The sequence below is a fragment of the Oncorhynchus tshawytscha genome, linkage group LG07 (genome assembly GCF_018296145.1).
Source record: "Oncorhynchus tshawytscha isolate Ot180627B linkage group LG07, Otsh_v2.0, whole genome shotgun sequence".
NCBI classification, from domain to species: Eukaryota; Metazoa; Chordata; class Actinopteri; order Salmoniformes; family Salmonidae; genus Oncorhynchus; species Oncorhynchus tshawytscha.
This window is the reverse complement of record NC_056435.1, coordinates 48,549,308-48,568,597: the sequence shown is the minus strand read 5'-3', so window position 1 is coordinate 48,568,597 and position 19,290 is coordinate 48,549,308. Positions and strand designations below refer to the sequence as shown.

General features: G+C 40.9%; 1 pseudogene; it reads right to left on the bottom strand.

The window, feature by feature from the left end:
* Window positions 1-6,099: 6,099 nt before the first annotated feature.
* LOC112254685 lies at window positions 6,100-16,326 on the bottom strand (annotated as a pseudogene).
* Between the last annotated feature and the right edge of the window lie 2,964 nt (window positions 16,327-19,290).

Here is a 19,290-nt window from a genome sequence, read left to right as displayed (position 1 = left end):
TCTAAGTGTGCATTTCTGTTTTGCATTCTGCTGGAGTTGACCTAGTATTTTATATTAAACCTACCTCACGCGTCCAGCTGTTTCTCCATTTGTAACTCATCCACCAAAAATAACAATATGCTGTTTTACATTTTGTGTTATTTCTGCTGGTCTAATTCCTATAATGAGAAAGCAGAAAAATCTGTGTGCTCTCTGATAGTAATAAAAGTTCATATGGTGCTCTTCAATGTCCCAGGTTTGTAGCATTGATGAATAAATCAGATGTTTATGATATGTATGCAAGCATATGTATGCATGGTTTACTATTTAGATTTCTTTAAAACAATGCAATTGTTGTAGTTCATGTGATTGATGGGCTACTAAGTGCATTCTTGTCAAATAAATATACCTAAATATATTTTATATACCTATATTGATATACCTAATAATATACTTAAAGCCTAGTGGTTAGAGCATTGGGCCAGTAACCGAAAGGTTGCTAGATCGAATCCCGAGCTGAAAAGATACAAATCTGTCATTCTGCCCCTGAACAAGGCAGTTCCTAGGCCATCATTGTAAATAAGAATGTGTTTTTAACTGACTTGCCTAGTTAAATAAAGGTTGAATAAAAAAAGATGAATTCATGATTATGGATACATTCTGCAATGAGTTAATCTGGCTTTGAATCTGCAGCAGAACATGCAAACAAATTAGTTAATTGCTTTAATACAGCAGTGCATTCTAACACCATGAATTGAAATAGATTTCACCTCATTCATATAGTTGGCAGTAATCGGAAGGTATTAAATATAGACCTTCTCTGGCTGAAGGAGAAAAGGATCGGGTAAAATATGGGTATGTTGCTGATATCATCTAGGTAGCTTGCTAGCTTCTTTGCAAAAAAAAATAAACCTAGCCTATATTCATGGAACATTCTAATTGTCATTTATTATTATTTTTTGGACCCCCATTAGCCGAAGCTAATGGCGACAGCTAGTCTTCCTGGGGTCCAACACATAACGAAAAAGACATTACGTACAAAAAAACTTTACAATTTACATACATTTAACACATTAAAATAGACATTACTGACTAATAATCATGAGCTGTCATGCTCATGGTGTCCGAATCTTCTGTGAAGCATCATTTTTACATGCATGAATAGTGTGTCCTGTCACTACCAATGATTTATATATACACTAGATGACTAATAGGGCGCGCTTGTGTTAAAGCCACCATCAATACTTTGGAACCTATAAAAAATGCATTTATTAATGTCTACATTAGGTTTTGCCACATTTATTATATTACAGACATCTTAACTTAATGCATACTTTTACATTACATTATGTGAACAAAACATAAAAATATATATATATTAAATGTTACAACAACAAAAAATACTTACATTTTTCTTTTAAACATTTAATTGAAATACTGTTGAATTCTAATCATTCCTATAGAGCAGGTATTCCCAAACTGGGGTACGCCAAATAAAAATGTGATTCACATTTAATAAAACAAACAAAAACACATTTTCAAACAATACATTTATATTTTCCAACGGGGCTATACATTTGGGTGAGGTTTTATTCTCGCCTAAGTAGCCTCGTTTCACTGCCAAAAATAAAATGAAACCATCTAGTGTTCAGTGAAATAATAACACAATGTCAAATACAGGTAGCCTAGTCAAATAATTAACATCCAATCACATTAACCGTTACTCTCTCGAGGGAAACCGTCACTCATAAGCAGACATTTAGAAACAAAGCCTGACCATTTGTAAAATAATCCACAGGGGTTTTTGGAGCGAGAATAAAGATGACTTTCAAGTAGTAAGATATGTATAAAAGCAACAGATACCATAAGAAAGGGCTAGAAGCGTCTTATATGGTGAGCTACCGAGTGGCAAGGACAGGCAAGCCCCATACTATTGTGGAGGACTTCATTCTTCCTGCTGCCACAGATATGGCTGGGACAATGCTGGGGGAAAAGGCCAAAAAAACTATGCCTGTGTCTTCATCAAACAACACCGTTTCACAACGCATGAGTGACATGGCAGGATATGTTTTGAAACAATTACTGCGTCGCATACAAGCCAGTGAATTATATGCGTTACAACTGGATGAGTCAACAGACATGGCGGGCCTGGCACAGCTCCAGGTAAATGTCCGTTACGTTTATGGGGGGTCAATTAAGGAAGACTTCTTCTTCTGCAAACCACTGGAAACCAGGACAACATGAGAGGATATTTTTAAAGTACTGGACAGCTTTGTGACATCAAATGGACTTTGGTGGTCAAGATGTGTTGTTATCTGTACTGATGGTGCAAAAGCCATGACAGGGAGACGTAGTGGAGTGGTAACGCGCGTGCAAGCAGTTGCCCCCGACGCCACTTGGGTACACTGCAGCATCCACCGAGAGGCTCTTGCTGCCAAGGGAATACCTGACAGCTTGAAATCCTTTCTGAACACTACAGTGAAAATGGCTAACTTTGTTAAAGTAAGACCACTGAACTCTTGTGTATTTTCTGCATTATGCAATGATATGGGCAACGACCATATAACGCTTTTACAACATACAGAAGTGCGCTGGTTATCAAAGGGCAAAGTATTGACACATTTTGTTTTTAAATTGAGAGACAAGTTTAGTTTTCTTTACTGACTATAATTTTCACTTGTCTGACCACTTGCATGATGTTGAGTTTCTCACATGACTGTTCTATCTGGGTGATGTTTTTTCTTGCCTGAATGATCTGAATCAAGGATTACAGGGACCCTGCGTAACGATATTCAATGTGAGGAACACATTTGAGGCTATGATTAAGAAGTTGGAGCTCTTCTCTGTCTGCATTAACAAGGACAGCACACAGGTCTTTCCATCATTATGATTTTTTGTGTACAAATGAACTCAAGCTTACGGACAATGTCAAATAGCGAAGCACCTGAGCGAGTTGGGTGCGCAATTACGCAGGTACTTTCCTGAAACGGATGACACAAACAACTGGATTCGTTATCCCTTTCATGCCCTGCCTCCAGCCCACTCACCGATATCTCAACAAGAGAACCTCGTCAAATTGCAACAAGCGGTTCTCTGAAAATTTAATTTAATCAGAATCCACTGCCAGATTTCTGGATTGGGCTGCGCTCAGTGTTTCTTGCCTTGGCATATTGCGCTGTTAAGACACTGATGCCTTTTGCAAACACGTACCTATGTGAGAGTGGATACAGGTACAGACTGTGTGTGGAAAATTATTTAAGACTGAGACTCTCTCCAATATAACCCAACATTGCAGAGTTATGTGCATCCTTTCAAGCACACTCTTCTCATTAACCTGTGGTGAGTTATTCATCATTTTTTAATGAACAAATAAGGTTTTATATGTAAGATGGTTAAATAAAGAGCAAAATTATTCATTATTATTATTCATATTTGTGCCCTGGTCCCATAAGAGCTCTTTGTCACTTCCCACAAGCCAGGTTGTGAGAAAAACTCACACTCATTCTTATGTTTAGTTGGTGTGTGTGTGTGTGTGGCAGGCTTACAATGATGGCAAAAAACTAAATTTGAGAGTGCGCTGCCCCTGGTCCTAGACGGGGGTACGCAGCTGGAGGTTGAATGTTTGAAGGGCTACGGGACTATAACAAGGAACCACTGGTATAGAGGACTGCTTCTGATGAGGAGTGCCAAAATGGCTGAACGGTAGCTTCAAAGCCTATCAATTGCCAATACATAGCATCAGCATTCCAGGGTGAGGGTTAATATAGCCTGTCGACTCACTAAATTCTTCCACTGCTATGTCTGAGACTGCCATCATTGAGTATGTTTACATGCACACTATTAATTAGATATTAAACTGATTATGGCAGTAGGCATATTATTCAATAGTCATGTAAACGCCTTACTCTGCTTAATTGGTGTAAGGCCAAAATCTAAGTAAGCATACGGCAATTAAAACACCTGGTTTTCTGAGCAATCTTTCTAATTATTAAGACATGTTAACACCTTAAATCGGCATTCCAGCTGTGTATTTAATGAGAGCATGTGCTAGCGCCGAGCGAGCCTCCATCTTTAGCGTGGTTGGGAAGCGTTGGGAACAACAATGTATGCTTCTTAGAAATAGTTTTCACATACAAACTTTATATGTCCGAACTCAGAATCAAATATGCTTCCCAAAAATAACATATTCGCTGTGGTAAAACGTTTATTTTGATTGGCGATGTTCTACATTTATCAGAGTGCCATCAGTTAGCCTGATTTCAGATGTGTCCATGTAAACAGGATTAGTTCCAATTTGCAAAGTATGTAAATGTTTTAGCGAGATATTAATCTATCCACAATAATCGCATTATTGTATGCATGTAACCACACTTATTGAAGTTGTTTGTGGTGATGAGGGGCCCTGTACAAAACAAAGTAATCAGTGATTGGATGGTCTCTAACCAATCAGAGTATCAAAGCCAATGCCGAATTTTCAAACATGTGTGTTTTGGCCCAACCCATCGGTTTCTGGACCATCAGACGCACTGTGGAGAAGAAACTAACATCTGTGGGTGTGGTATAGCGTTTAGCCAGAGCAATTAGTCTGAGTAGCCAGGCAAGGGGTGGCAGGGTAGCCTAGTGGTTAGAGCGTTGGACTAGTAACCGAAAGGTTGCAAGTTCGAATCCCCGAGCTGACAAGGTACAAATCTGTCGTTCTGACCCTGAACAGGCAGTTAACCCACTGTTCCTAGGCCATCATTGAAAATAAGAATTTGTTCTTAACTGACTTGCCTAGTAAAAAAAAAAAAAGGGTTTATATACATCATTCATCACTATTTTGACATGTGCACTGTAGTTCCTTTGTTTCCCAAAAGGTGGCGTTATAATTCCTCTCAACTGCAACACAACATATGCATCCTCAAATCAAATCTGTCACATCCATTGAATGCTATATATAAACAATTAAAATGGCTAACAGCTACTACACCATGTAATAGAAAAGGTTGGGATCACCTCTAGCCAGAGACAGTAAGGATGTGTCCATTTATGGAAACAGATAAATTAAGTCTTCACTGTTGCCTGGGCGATGAGACACAGGAAATGGAGGATAGAAAGGCCACAGTGGTGGTTCTGATTGGTGGCTCAATCAGACTTCAGTACAATAATCTCTGGGACACACAGGGATAGGAAGAGGAATATCATCAGATGAGGAAGTGATGGTGCAAATGTAACGGCAGACAACTCTTATCGCAGTAGGGACCATTTCATCTGTTCTTTTGCAGACTGAAGCACTCAGTTTGGTTAAGTGTCCCTCATCCTGCAGATGCAATTCATTAGCAACAAACATAAGGGTAAACCTATAGTTAGGTAATGTCCATCACCTCAACTACAGATAGAATTTTCTTTAACATACAGTATGAAACAATAACAGAAGTTTCTAACTGTGATATTTAAGGGAAAGGTGGTGGTGTGATTACAACCAGTAATACTACTTTACAGGAACAATACATAAATTAATCATTTTAATTATGCAGACAAAAGTCTATCAGTAACCATGAGGCATGCGGGCCGAGGGTTGGCGATGAAGATTAATGCACAGAGTGGATGAGGCAGACATCTGCAGCCTGTAAAATGCCTCTCAGATGGGAGCCTCCATCAGCATGGCACTCAGAGAGTCTGCCAAGTATAGAGCAACGCCAGCTAGCTAACAGTAGAGCCTCATTAACAGCTACACTGGGAATGCTCCCCTTTGTTCTCTTCAATACAATAAAACTACATGTAATAGCTTAATATAATGCTGGAGAGAAATTAAATCATTTTTGAAATAGCCAACAGAACAATTAGGGCTTTTCAGGGATAAAAAAAGCAGGAAGCATTAGAAATGTGCTTAAGATTGTCAGCCTGACAAACCACCCAGTCAGCACTTGACCATGTTGTTCGCTAATATCCAAATCGCATTACTATCAAATACACATGTTTAAATACCAGTATTACAGAAGTATAAGAAATGTAATACAATTTTAATAAGTTTGAGTAAATATTAGATTGTCGTAAATAAGTGCAATTACCTGAGACACAGTGTGTTTTGTTAGAGGAACATCATCTCCCCTGTAAACGTGAAAATAAAAGGGGGAGGGAAACAGTGCAGATGATTTTAATGTTGTCGACATCCGGGATGCACAGTACTCAGTGAAAACAGAACCATGGTGTTTGACTGAGGAGGAAGAGCATCAGGTGCCTTACACTGAGGATGACTATGGAAGACATATCACTCTCAATGACTGACATCTAAATGCTTAGAAAATGGGCTTCCTCCCTTACCCTAAACAACCTTACATTGAGGAGCTATTGTATTGTCTAGGGGTGGAGACTAGTAGGACGGTTGATTTATATTGGCCTGAGAACCAATCCAGTCACAGAAACCTAAACTTATGTAACAGAGTATTTAACTGGTAAACTCTGTGGTAGGTAGCCAACAAATTGTTTCCGGTCTTCCTATATCTTGGCTACCCCATGGTGTGATGGGGTAGCCGTGGACAGTATCCAGGTATGAGTGTCCAGCCATGTCTTCTACCATTGTCCTATATTCTAGATGGAAAAGTTGATTTGGCCAGAGTCAGAGGGCACTGTTGTGATGAGAATACAGAGACCCCTGCTTTGGGGTGAGGAGAGTTCTCTGCATACACCCATCCACAATCTCACCCACTGCCAGGAACAGGCCCTCCATGTTCTCCAGCAAGGCCCACCGCCCTACATTTTACCTGCAGGAAGACACGAGAGCTTAAACACACATTAGGACCTCTATGGAAACAAACAGTGTTACAAATGTCTCATTCTGTGGCTTACAGCACAGTCCAACCTGTACGAGGGACCTTGACACGACTCCCTTTCCTGTCGTAAATTTCCCAGAGTTCTAACCAGGTCACGTCATGCATATTTTAATTGTTCTCTGTGTTTTCTTAGTCACACACTTCTACTTGTCTTGACCAAACCTTATTGGACTGAAGTTTATCGCTCTAATTCATTATACATGTTACATAATCTAATAATTACATTTGTCTAATTATTCATTTTATATATATATATATTTTTTTATAATCTAATAATTGCATTTCAGGGTAGAATTCTTTAGTCATTACCATAAACATAAATTCCCTTATCAATGCCATATACTGTTACCAATGTAGTAGGAAGGGAGAGCTGGAGGCGTTGAACCACAACCCTGGTAGCAAGGCAAGCAGACTATTATAAAGGTCTAGACTCCTTGGTAGAATGATGCCCTTACAACACAGAACACATTACTTATGTATTAATAAAACTGCCTAGGCTGTACTAAAACAATTCAGTATGCCTACTGGTGTGTCAGTAGTTCTGTAGGTAACTGCTGAACTTGCCAGGTTATGAGCCATGGCATGGTTTCCTACTTATCTTGCATTTCTTCCCAACATCATGCCTCCTCTGTCAGAAAACATGACAGGTACTCTACACCTCATTACTCCACTTCCGTTAAACCCCCTAAACAGGAATTTGACATTCAGTAAATTGAAGGAGATAAAAATAAATGTCTAACACTCTCAATCAAGTAAAAATAGTATCTGTACCATGTACAGTTGACAATACAGAATGAACTGCCGCTACACCACATACAAACAATACTTGTTTTAGAAACATACCTGATCTTAATAGCAAAGCTTATACAATAAAGACACACGCTTAAAAAAATAATCTACATTTATTGAAAGTTAGTACAAAAGTTTAAATATAACTGTCCAGCAGCATTCCCGTTGTGTCCCTTCTGTTCATTTAAAATGACACTGAAAGACAAAGGTTAAAACAATTAAAAAGTTAGTTTAGCCACACAAAGCATATCTCATCTTTAAATAATCAGATGTGTGGCCAATACATCAAGCTGAGGTGGCTACATGTAAAAAAAATAATCCAGCATACCCATGGTGTCAAGATTGGTCCTGCAACTGCCGGTCATCCCAGTACAGGTGTAGGGATGAGAGGTGCAAGATTAGGTGCACTGGAGCAGACATCTTACAGCCCTGAAAATGAAAAGAGAAATAGAGAAAGTACGTAAACATTAAAACAATGAGTGATTTTATTCTAGATTTTTATGCACTACAAATGCCAGATCTAGTGATAAATGTTGAGGACATTGGGCCACTTATGTTGTCATAAATGCAACGGTACAAGGGTAGCAGTCAAGGTTGGCATCATTCAGTTATTTTGGCATCCCAAAACACTGCTATAGCCCTCCTTTTCTAAGAATAAATAATTTTGCTGGAATAAAACTCCTATGGAGTCCATGTGAGTTCATTTGCCCTGAGAGGTGACATGGACTGCTAACATATATACAAAAGGTGAGTGTTACACATACAAGTTGATCAAAAATATCTTACCTATCAGCATGGTATAAAATACCCCTTCCTTTCTCGAGCTACCTCTCGCTAGTCTTACAAGAGCAATCATCTGTACTCAGACTGCTGCTGTCCCCTGCTTCACTGGCGGGGATCTTGCTACTTCTCTCCCTCTCAGCTGGCTCCTCCAAATGATTGGCTAGTCAAGTTGTGTGTGTAAACTAGACTCCAATTGATTGTGAAGCTATGAGCCAACAGAGAAGCCTTTAAGAAAACTTTTATTTTGTCCATTGGCAACAAGGCTAATCTTATGGGGAGAAACCAACTCGGCGGCCCCGAAGCAAAAAGGCCTTTGACCTTTATTTTCACCATAGGCATGGCAGTAAATAATCTAAATGAAAATAAACTTTGTAAACAATGACACCTGCTTTGATACTGAATATGAACATAGCGTAAGTACTCTGATCATTGAAGAATCATCAATAACACTTCGTACCATCTACTCAGTTGTTGAGTGCTCATCTCATGTAAGACAATCAACAGGAACCCATCAACCAAAATAGACCATGTAAAAAAAACTGAACTGAAAAGCGGTTGATTGATCTGGATTTGGTGGCAGTTAAATCTTTAAAAACACCCTATCGGTACAGGGAAAATCAAAATACCTACATAAAACCTCAATGCTTTACACTTCAAAAATAGCCAAACCATATAATCCTGCTGGGAAGTATTTTGACAAGAACGGTTTGACCCACCCAGTCTCCTCCTTCCCTTTCCACATGATTTTTCCTTGTCTACTGTACATCTCTTCATGTGGCAGAGCTTGGCTGAGCAGATATAGGAGGTAAACCTGCTGCTTCTTTTCCGGTCACCTCACCTAAGTAATGTAGCCTGTTGGAAAATACAGAACAACATTGTTACATTTTGCACCTTTCTTCATTATCTGCTACATTTGAGGGGTCAAGAGGATAAAGCCAGGAGCAAGCCTTCAGTTCAAGCCCATTACACTGCATAGCAAAGAAGACAGATCGTGTGTGTGTGTGTAGTTGGGGGGGGTTCAAACTCAGTCCAATCCAAATACGCATGCCAAGGGGCTAAATACAGTGCCTTCAGTAAGTATTCATTCCCCTTGACTTTTTCAAAATATTGTTGTGTTACAGACTGAACATAAAATGATTAAATGTTGCTTTTTTTGGTCACTGGCCTACACGCAATAGTCCCCAATGTCAAAGTGGAATTATGTTTAGATGTATTTTTATATATATTTTTTTACAAATTAAAAATGTAAAGCTAAACTGTCTTGAGTCAATAAGAATTCAATCCCTTTATGTCAAGCCTAAATAAGTTTAGGAGTAAATATGTGCTTCACAAGTCACATAATAAGTTGCATGGACTCAGTGTGCAATAATAGTGTTAAACATGATTTTTGAATGACTACCTCATCTCTGTACCCCATACATACAAGTATCTGTAAGGTCCCTCAGTCGAGCAGTGAATTTCAAACACAGGTTCAACCACATTGACCAGGGAGGTTTTCCAATACCTCGCAAAGGGTACCTATTAGTAGATGGGTAAAAATAAAAAAAGCAGACATTGAATATCCCTTTGAGCATGGTGAAGTCATTAATTGCACTTTGGATGGTGTATCAATACACCCAGCCACTACAAAGATACAGGCGTCCTTCCCAACTCAGTAGCCGGAGTGGAAGGAAACTAACCGCTGTGGGATTTCACCACGAGGCCAATGGTGACTTTAAAACAGTTACGAGTTTAACAGCTGTGATAGGAGAAAACTGAAGATGGATCAACAACATTGTAGTTACTCCACAATACTAACCTAAATGACAGAGTGAAAAGGAGGAAGACTGTACAGAATAAAAATATTCCAAAACATGCATCCTGTTTACAACAAGCCACTAAAGTAATACTGCAAAAAATGTGACAAAGCAATTCACTTTTTGTCCAGAATACAGTGTGTTTGGGGCAAATCCAATAGAACACAATACCAAGTACCACTCTCCATATTTTCAAGCATAGTGGAAGCTGCATCATATTATGGATATGCTTGTAATCGCTAAGGACTGGGGAGTTACAGGGTTAAAATAAACGGATTGGAGCTAAGCACAGACAAAATCTTAAGAGGAAAACCTGGTTCAGTCTGCTTTCCAGACACTGGAAGATTCATTTTTCACCAGGACAACAACCTAAAACAAGGACAAATCTACACTTGGAGTTGCTTACTAAGAAAAGACAGTGGCCGAGTTACAGTTGACTTAAATGTGCTTGAAAATCTACCTCAAGATTTGAAAAATGGTTGTAGGGAAAGGTTATACCTAATCAGTTGCACAACAATGCATTCAACCGAAATGTGTCTTCCGCATTGAACCCAACCCCCCCAATCAGAGGTGTGTGTGTGTGTGGGGGGGGGGGGCTGCTTTTTCAAGGTCATCGGCACCCGGAGAAGCAGTTGTTAACTGCCTTGTCGCCCGTGTATAGCAATGATCAACAACCAACTTGACAGAGCATGAATATATTTTTTAAGGATAATGGGTAAATATTGCACAATCCAGGTGTGCAAAAGTCTTAAGAGACTTACCCAGAAAGACTCACAGCTGTAATCACTGCCAAATGTGATTCTCAGGAGTGTGAATACTTATGTAAACCTTATGTTTACCTCAGATAATACATTTAAGCACATGTATCAGGGTATATGATGATATATGATATCGCCCCCGACCCTAAGCTTACTGGCCACATGAAGGTGCTGCTTTGATTTCTAAAAACTGCTGCATCTTATGCTCGTCAAGGAAGCCATATAGCCATTTCCACTATATTTTCCTCTAATGTATGGACTCCAAGACTACATTTAACAACCCAATCAAGAGGTGCAGTACAATGTTTGTAGTACAGTGCTTACCTCAGAACTGTCAGCATCCGGAGCCCCCTCCATAACCACCACTGGAGCCCCCTCCATAACCACCACTGGAGCCCCCTCCATAACCACCACTGGAGCCCCCTCCATAACCACCACTGGAGCCCCCTCCATAACCACCACTGGAGAATGGGCCAGGCCTCACATAAATGCTCAACTCAAGGGACTAGCTACTAGAGAAAAGCTTCTATTTTCCTTCCATACAACACCAGGCACTTAGGTTCCGTTCTTTTAACTTCAAGGGAAAGTGTGGCGACATGGGACTTACCGCCACCACCATATGGGCCGCTGCTCCTGCCCCCTCCACTGCCATAGCTGCCATCTCCTTTCATTGGGCCGTAGTTGGACGACGACGACTGGCTGCTGTAATTGCCAAAGTCAGTGTAATCTCCAGCGGCACCACCAGCTGTGCTGCTGCCGCCACCTGTTAGCTCCATAGTTACCTGCAAGAGGACACAGATAAAAGGCATTTTACACTCCAAGCTATCCATTACATAAAGCTAACCAGATTCAAAACTAAGTGATGGCATTTTTATATGTGCAGTTCACCCTTGCGTGATTGACTTACTACCTCCGTAGTTACCACCACCTCTGTCATTGTTGTATCCTCCTCCACAGCTGCCACCCTGGTTGCCATTGCCACCTCCTCCGCCATAGCCCTGGTTGCCGCCACCATACCCGCCGGGGCCTCCACCATAGCCGCCACCTAAGGAAACAAGTATAACAAGTTAAGCTTTTGGACAAACCGGCAAAACATCCCAGGACAACGTTCCCCACATTCTAATTTAGAATATCTAGGCAGAGGAACTCACCATTGCCTTCATAGTTATTATATCAGTCATTATCACCATATCCTCCACCAAAACCACCTGGGGGTCTTTAAAAAAAGTACCACTTTACTGGTGTCAGACTAACTTGAAACCACCTGCATTGCACCAGGGAAACCAACTAGTACATTAATTCCCTGTGGAACGAGGCTGAATATGGTTAAAATGGTATTAAAAGCCCTTGAGTGCTCATATCTCTAGGGCTGGGAATTGACAGGGACTTCACGATACTATATCACAATACTTAGGGGCCGTTACGATATGTATTACGATTTTATATGTATGGAGATTCGATACTGTGATTTTATTGCAATTTGATGTACCAAACTAAATGCTCACTTTTTTTCTGCTGCTGAGACCAGAGAGAGTCATGAGAAAAATGGTTTGATCAGTCATGTAAATAAGTGCTAAAAACATGTTAGTTCACTATTTAAAAAGATGGACAAAAAAATTGATTTAAAAAAAAATACTGGAGTTTTGGCACAGGTACAGCCAACTAGCATCAGCTAATTCTACCCACACACACACACACACACACACACACAGAGTACCAGTCAAAAGTTTAGGCGTGTCCACTCATTCAAGGGTTTCTTTATTTTTACTATACTGTAGAATAATAATAGTGAAGATATCAAAAACTATGAACACATATGGAATCAAGTAATAACCAAAAAGTGTTTAAAATCAAAATATACTTTATTTTTTAGTTTCTTCAAAGTAGCCACCCTTTGCCTTGACAGCTTTGCACACTTTTGGCATTCTCTCAACCAGCTTCACCTGTAATGCTGTAACTGTCTTGAAGGAGGTCCCACATATGCTGAGCATTTGTTGGCTGCTTTTCCTTCACTCTGCAGTCAAACTCATCCCAAACCATCTCAATTGGGTTGAGGTTGGGTGATTATGGTCATCTGATGCAGCACTCCATCACTCTCCTTCTTGGTCAAATAAGCCTTACACAGCCTGGAGGCGTGTTAGGTCATTGTCCTGTTGAAAAACAAATGAGTACCACTACACGCAAACCAGATGGGATGGTGTATCGCTGCAGAATGCTGTGGTAGCCATGCTGGTTAAGTGTGCCTTGAATTATAAATAAATCCCTGACAGCGGCACCAGCAAAGCACCATCACACCATCTCCATTCTTCACGGTGGGAACCACACATGCGGAGATCATCCGTTCACCTACTCTGCGTTTCACAAAGACATGGTGGTTGGAACCAATAATTACACATTTAGACACGGACAAAGGACAGATTTCCCCCGGTCTAATGTCTATTGCTTATCTTTCTTGGCTCTTATTATTATTATTGGTGTCCTTGAGTAATGGTTTCTTTGCAGCAATTCGACCATAAAGGCCTGATTCACACAGTCTCCACTGAACAGCTGATGTTAAGATGTGTCTGTTACTTGAACTCTTAAGCATTTACTTGGGCTGCAAGCTGAGGTGCAGTTAACACTAATGAATTTATCCTCTGCAGCAGAGGTAACTCTGGGTCTTCCATTCCTGTGGCGGTCCTCATGAGAGCCAGCAACATCATAGCACTTAATGGTTTAGGAGACTGCACTTTAAGAAACTTTAAAAGTTCTTGAAATTTTCCAGAATGACTGACCATGTCTTGAAGTAATGATGGACTGTTGTTTCTCTTTGCTTATTTGAGCTGTTCTTGCCATAATATGGAATTGGTCTTTTACCAAATAGGGTTATATTCTGTATACCACCCCTACCTTGTCACAACACAACTGATTGGCTCAAATGCATTAAGGAAAGAAATTCCACAAATTAACTTTTAACAAGGCACACTTGTTAATTGAAATGCATTCCAGGTTACTACCTCATGAAGCTGGTTAAGAGAATGCCAAGAGTGTACAAAGCTATCAAGGCAAAGGGTGGCTACTTTGATAAGACTCAAATATATTTAGATTTGTTTAACATGTTTTGGTTACTACACGATTCCATGTTTGTCATTTCAAAGTTTTGATGTCTTCACTATTATTCTACAATGTAGAAAATAGTACAAATAAAGAAAAACCCTGGAATGAGTAGGTGTCCAAACTTTTGACTGGTACTGTATACACACACACTTATTTTTACAAATCAATACCTGGAGACAAAGTAGCACGATAATATGGTCCCAAATGTTTTTTGGATATGTAACTGTATCGATCCCCCCATCATTATATACCTCCATATCCATCCCCTCTGCCAAAGTGTCCACCTCTTGGCCCTGAAAGACAGGCATCAAACAGGTCAGTCACTTTCTCAAAGTCACATTTAAAGCTTCAGTTGTTGCCGAGAAGCAAGGAGTTAGCAAAATAACTTTGGTCTGTAGCTTCTCCAATTCCTACCTGATCGGTTAATTTCTTCCTTTGACAAAGCCTTCCTCACTTCACAGTTGTGATCATTGACTGTATGATACTTCTGGACTACAAAGGGAGAAAATAGATTGTTAAACATATCAGTAAATTACTTGAACTGGGGGAAAAAAAGAAGAATCTAAAAACTGTTGGGGTTTGGCCTGAGTAGGCAGTCATTGTAAAAAATAATTTGTTCTTAACTGACTTGCCTATTTAAATAAAGGTTAGAATAAAAATGAATAAAATAAAACACAACAGCAGCTTTTCTGTACCAATGGTGTTGACTTACTGACAATCCTATCGACTGAATCTTGATCATCAAATGTAACAAAGGCAAATCCCCTCTTCTTCCCACTGGTTCTATCAGTCATGATGTCGATGACTTCAATCTTGCCAAATTGATTAAAGTATTCCCTAAGATGGTGCTCCTGTGTCCTCCTTGATTCCACTCACAAAGATCTTCTTCACCATTGTGTGAGCACCTGGCATAGAGGAATCCTGTCCAACACACATTACATTCAATCACTTCAAAGAATCAGAAGATCCTCAAAAAGGAAATTTCACCACTGTTCAACTTCATATTAAATCATCAGCACCACCCCAACATATATGAAAAGAGATGGTTTCTATGTGTTGTCGTCACATCAGACACAGTTTACCTCTCTGGACACCGCTCTCTTGGGCTCCACTTGTCAGCCGTCAGCCTTGTGAGGACGAGCCTCCATTGATGCATCAACTTCCTCCACTGAGCTGTATGTGACAAAGCCAAAGCCCATTGATCTCTTTGTGACTGGATCTTTCATCACCTGAGGAATGAATTGGCACTGTTCATTTGCTGATACAATTAAGAAAGCCAAAAGACCCTAATATTATGAAAAATGTATACTCACCACACAATCTGAGAGGGATCCCCATCGTTCAAAATAGTTCCGCAAACTCTCGTCGGTGGTCTCGAAACTCAGCCCACCAATGAAGAGCTTGCGGAGCTGCTCCGGCTCATGGGGATACTGAAATTAATAATAGCAAGGAAACAAAATGTGTTAGAAGCAAATGGGCATAATTAGCTACTAACCATGTCAGGCCAGGTCTCCACTTACAGGTAATGGCTATAGATAGCACATCTTCAATATAGCTATATGTTACTAAAACCGCCAGAAATGGTCTACTGTACCGTTAAAATGCATTTAACGCAAATATTAGTTGGTTCTTTAAAGTCAGCGACACAAGCCTAAGAAGTTCTCACAAGAGCGCTAGCTAGTTAGTTAGCCAACCAATCTTGCTAGCATCAACTTGACATATGTTTAACAATCTATTTTCTCCCTTTGTAGTCCAGAAGTATCATACAGTCAATGATCACTGCGCGCCCTCGACTAACGTTAGTACTTCTAGTTTAGCCGGCTAGCTAATGGCAGCTGTACACCTTATTTGATGTATGCCCCATTAAAAATGTAGTTGCAATTGTGAAGAAATGGGGTAATGACCTTACAAAAATCTCTTCATAATAAGTTGTTACAATATTGATGATTCGCCAAATAACAATTCAGACAGACCTTTACGCCTGCAGCGCTAGCTAATGTTAGCTAGCCAGAGTTCTACATGGCCTGCGGTTGTTAAGGTAGCTAAGTTAGCTAAATACTGCGTCGCATACAAATAACACATGAAAAACGCTACAACTTAACACGTTAATTAATTAACTAGCTAGCGAACACTGAATAGTATCCAATAAATACAAACGTAGATACCTCCTTCGACATGTTATGGTTCAGCCGTAGCGTTGATAAAACCGAACTACTTTATGCGCGAACTCGTGCAAAGCTAGAACGACAACAGCGTTGCTGCGTGCGTGATTGGAATCAACAACCTAGTGATCCTTTTCTTCGATGAAGTTTAACGGCGGTTGGCATCCAATAAATGTTGCATTACCGCCACCTACTAGACTGGAGTACAACTCTCTTATACTTTGCTTGTGTGAGCAACCATTTTGTGTCCATGATGTCTCGAAGACATGCTTGGTGTGTGGTTGATTATTCTGAATAGTATGTGTTAAGTTTGTCCCTCAGCAATCTTTATTCATGTGACAATATTAAATTTGTTCATTATGTAATACCACTGCAACAATGCCAGTTTGTTTGGAGATGCTTTGCTGCTTTAAGGTTTACTGGCATCGCCCTCCAATAAGGTTGCTGTCTATAATTAAGTAGCCCTTCACCATGACTCTCAGTTCCAGCATGTATGTTCTGTAAATTATATTCCCAAATATTTTATTTTCTGTTATGCTGTGTGCACTCAACTGACATGCATGATTGTTGATGATGCAGATGCTAAAATGAAGGGAATTAAATAGTCTATAATGCGCACCAGAGCAGCATTATTAGTTGATTTATTCTTGCTCACAGATAAAACTGAAGGAATGCAGAATTTACATTATTAATATTTGCAAAACACTCATTTAAAATACATAACACATAATAGATTACATCAATAGAATACAGAACACTTGAAACATTACAGGACATTTTTCATGATGGAAATGCCGATAGCCTGGTTAGCCAATGTGCAGGGGCACTGGTTTGTCGGGCTAATTGAAGTAGTATGTACATGAATGTATAGTTCAAGTGACTATGCATATTTGACAAACAGAGAGTAGCGGCAGCGTAAAAGAGGGGTTGGGGTGGCACACAATGCAAATAGTCCGGGTAGCCATTTGATTACCTGTTCAGGAGTCTTATGGATTGGGGGTAAAAACTGTTGAGAAGCCTTTTTGTTTTGTCCGAGACTTGGCACTCCGGGTACCGCTTGCCTTGCGGTAGTAGAGAGAACAGTCTATGACTGGGGTGGTTGGGGTCTTTGACAATTGTTAGGGCCTTCCTCTGACACCGCCTGGTGTAGAGGTCCTGGATGGCAGGTAGCTTAGCCCCAGTGATGTACTGGGCCGTATGCATTACCCTCTGTAGTGCCTTGCGGTCGGAGGCCGAGGAGTTGCCAACCAGGCAGTGATGCAACCAGTCAGGATGCTCTCGATGTTGCAGCTGTAGAACCTTTTGAAGATCTGAGGACCAATGCCAAATATTTTTAGTTACCTGAGGGGAATAGGCTGTGTTGTGCCCTCTTCACGACTGTCTCGGTGTGTTCGGACCATTCTAGTTTGTTGGTGTTGTGGACAACAAGGAACTTGAAGCTCTCAACCTGCTCCACTACAGCCCCGTCGATGAGAATGGGGGCGTGCTCGGTCCTCCTTTTCCTGTAGTCCACAATCATCTCCTTAGTCTTGGTTACGTTGAGGTATAGGTTGTTATTCTGGCACCACCTGGCCAGGTCTCTGACCTCCTCCCTATAGGCTGTCTCGTCGTTGTCGGTGATCAGGCCTAACACTGCTGTGTCTGCTGCAAATGTAATGATGGTGTTGGAGTCGTGCCTGGCCATGCGGTCGTGGGTGAACAGGGAGTACAGGAGGGGACTGAGCACGCACCCATGAGGGGCTCCAGTGTTGAGGATCAGCGTGGAAGATGTGTTGCTACTTACCCTCACCACCTGGGGGCGACCCATCAAGAAGTCCAGGATAGAGTGGCAGAGGAAGGTGTTTAGTCCCAGTTTCCTTAGCTTAATGATGAGCTTTGAGGGTACTATGGTGTTGAACGCTGAGCTGTAGTCAACAAATAGCATTCTCACATAGGTGTTCCTTTTGTCCAGGTGGGAAAGGGCCGTGTGGAGTGCAATAAAGATTGCATCATCTGTGGGTCTGTTTGGGCAGTATACAAATTGGAGTGGGTCTAGGGTTTCTCGGATAATGGTATTTATGTGAGCCATTTACCAGCCTTTCAAAGCCCTTCATGGCTACGGACGTGAGTGCTACGGATCTGTAGTCACTTAGGCAGGTGTCTTCGTGTTCTTGGGCACAGGGACTATGCTGGTCAGCTTGAAACATGTTGGTATTACAGACTCAAACAGGGACATGTTGAAAATGTCAGTGAAGACACCTGCCAGTTGGTCAGCACATGCCCGGAACACACGTCCTGGTAATCCGTCTGGCCCCGCAGCCTTGTGAATGTTGACCTGTTTAAAGGTCTTACTCACGTCGGCTACGGAGAGCGTGATCACACAGTCGTTCGGAACAGCTGATGCTCAGTGTTGCTTGCCTCGAAGCGAGCATAGAAGTGATTTAGCTCATCTGGTAGGCTCGTGTCACTGGGCAGCTCGCGCGGCTGTGCTTCCCTTTGTAGCCCTGCCACATAAGATGAGCTTCGGAGCCGGTGTAGTACGATTCAATCTTAGCCCTGTATTGACTCTTTGCCTGTTTGATGGTTCGTCGGAGGGCATAGCAAGATTTCTTATAAGCTTTCGTTAGTGTCCCGCACCTTGAAAGCGGAAGCTCTACCCTTTAGCTCAGTGCGAATGTTGGCTGTTCTCCATGGCTTCTGATTGGGGTGTGTATGTACAGTCACTGTGGGAATGACATCCTCGATGCACTTATTGATAAAGCTAGTGAGTGATGTGGTGTACTCCTCAATGCCGTCGGAAGAATCCTATATGTTCCAGTCTGTGGTAGCAAAACAGTCTGCTTCATCTGACCACTTTTTTATAGACCGAGTCACTGGTGCTTCCTGCTTTAGTATTTTATTGTAAGCAGGAATGAGGAGGATGCAATATAAATATTCCTCTCCAGGTGCATTCAAGTTATCACCAAATAATTAAAAACACTGTTTTACAAGGAAGGTCTACAATAGCCTCAGCAGAATTCTGTTGGGTAGCACCATGGTGTAGCCGGAGGACAGCTAGCATATGTCCTCCATTGGGTACATTGACTTCAATAAAAAACCTAGGAGGCTCATGGTTTTCACTCCCTTCTATAGACTT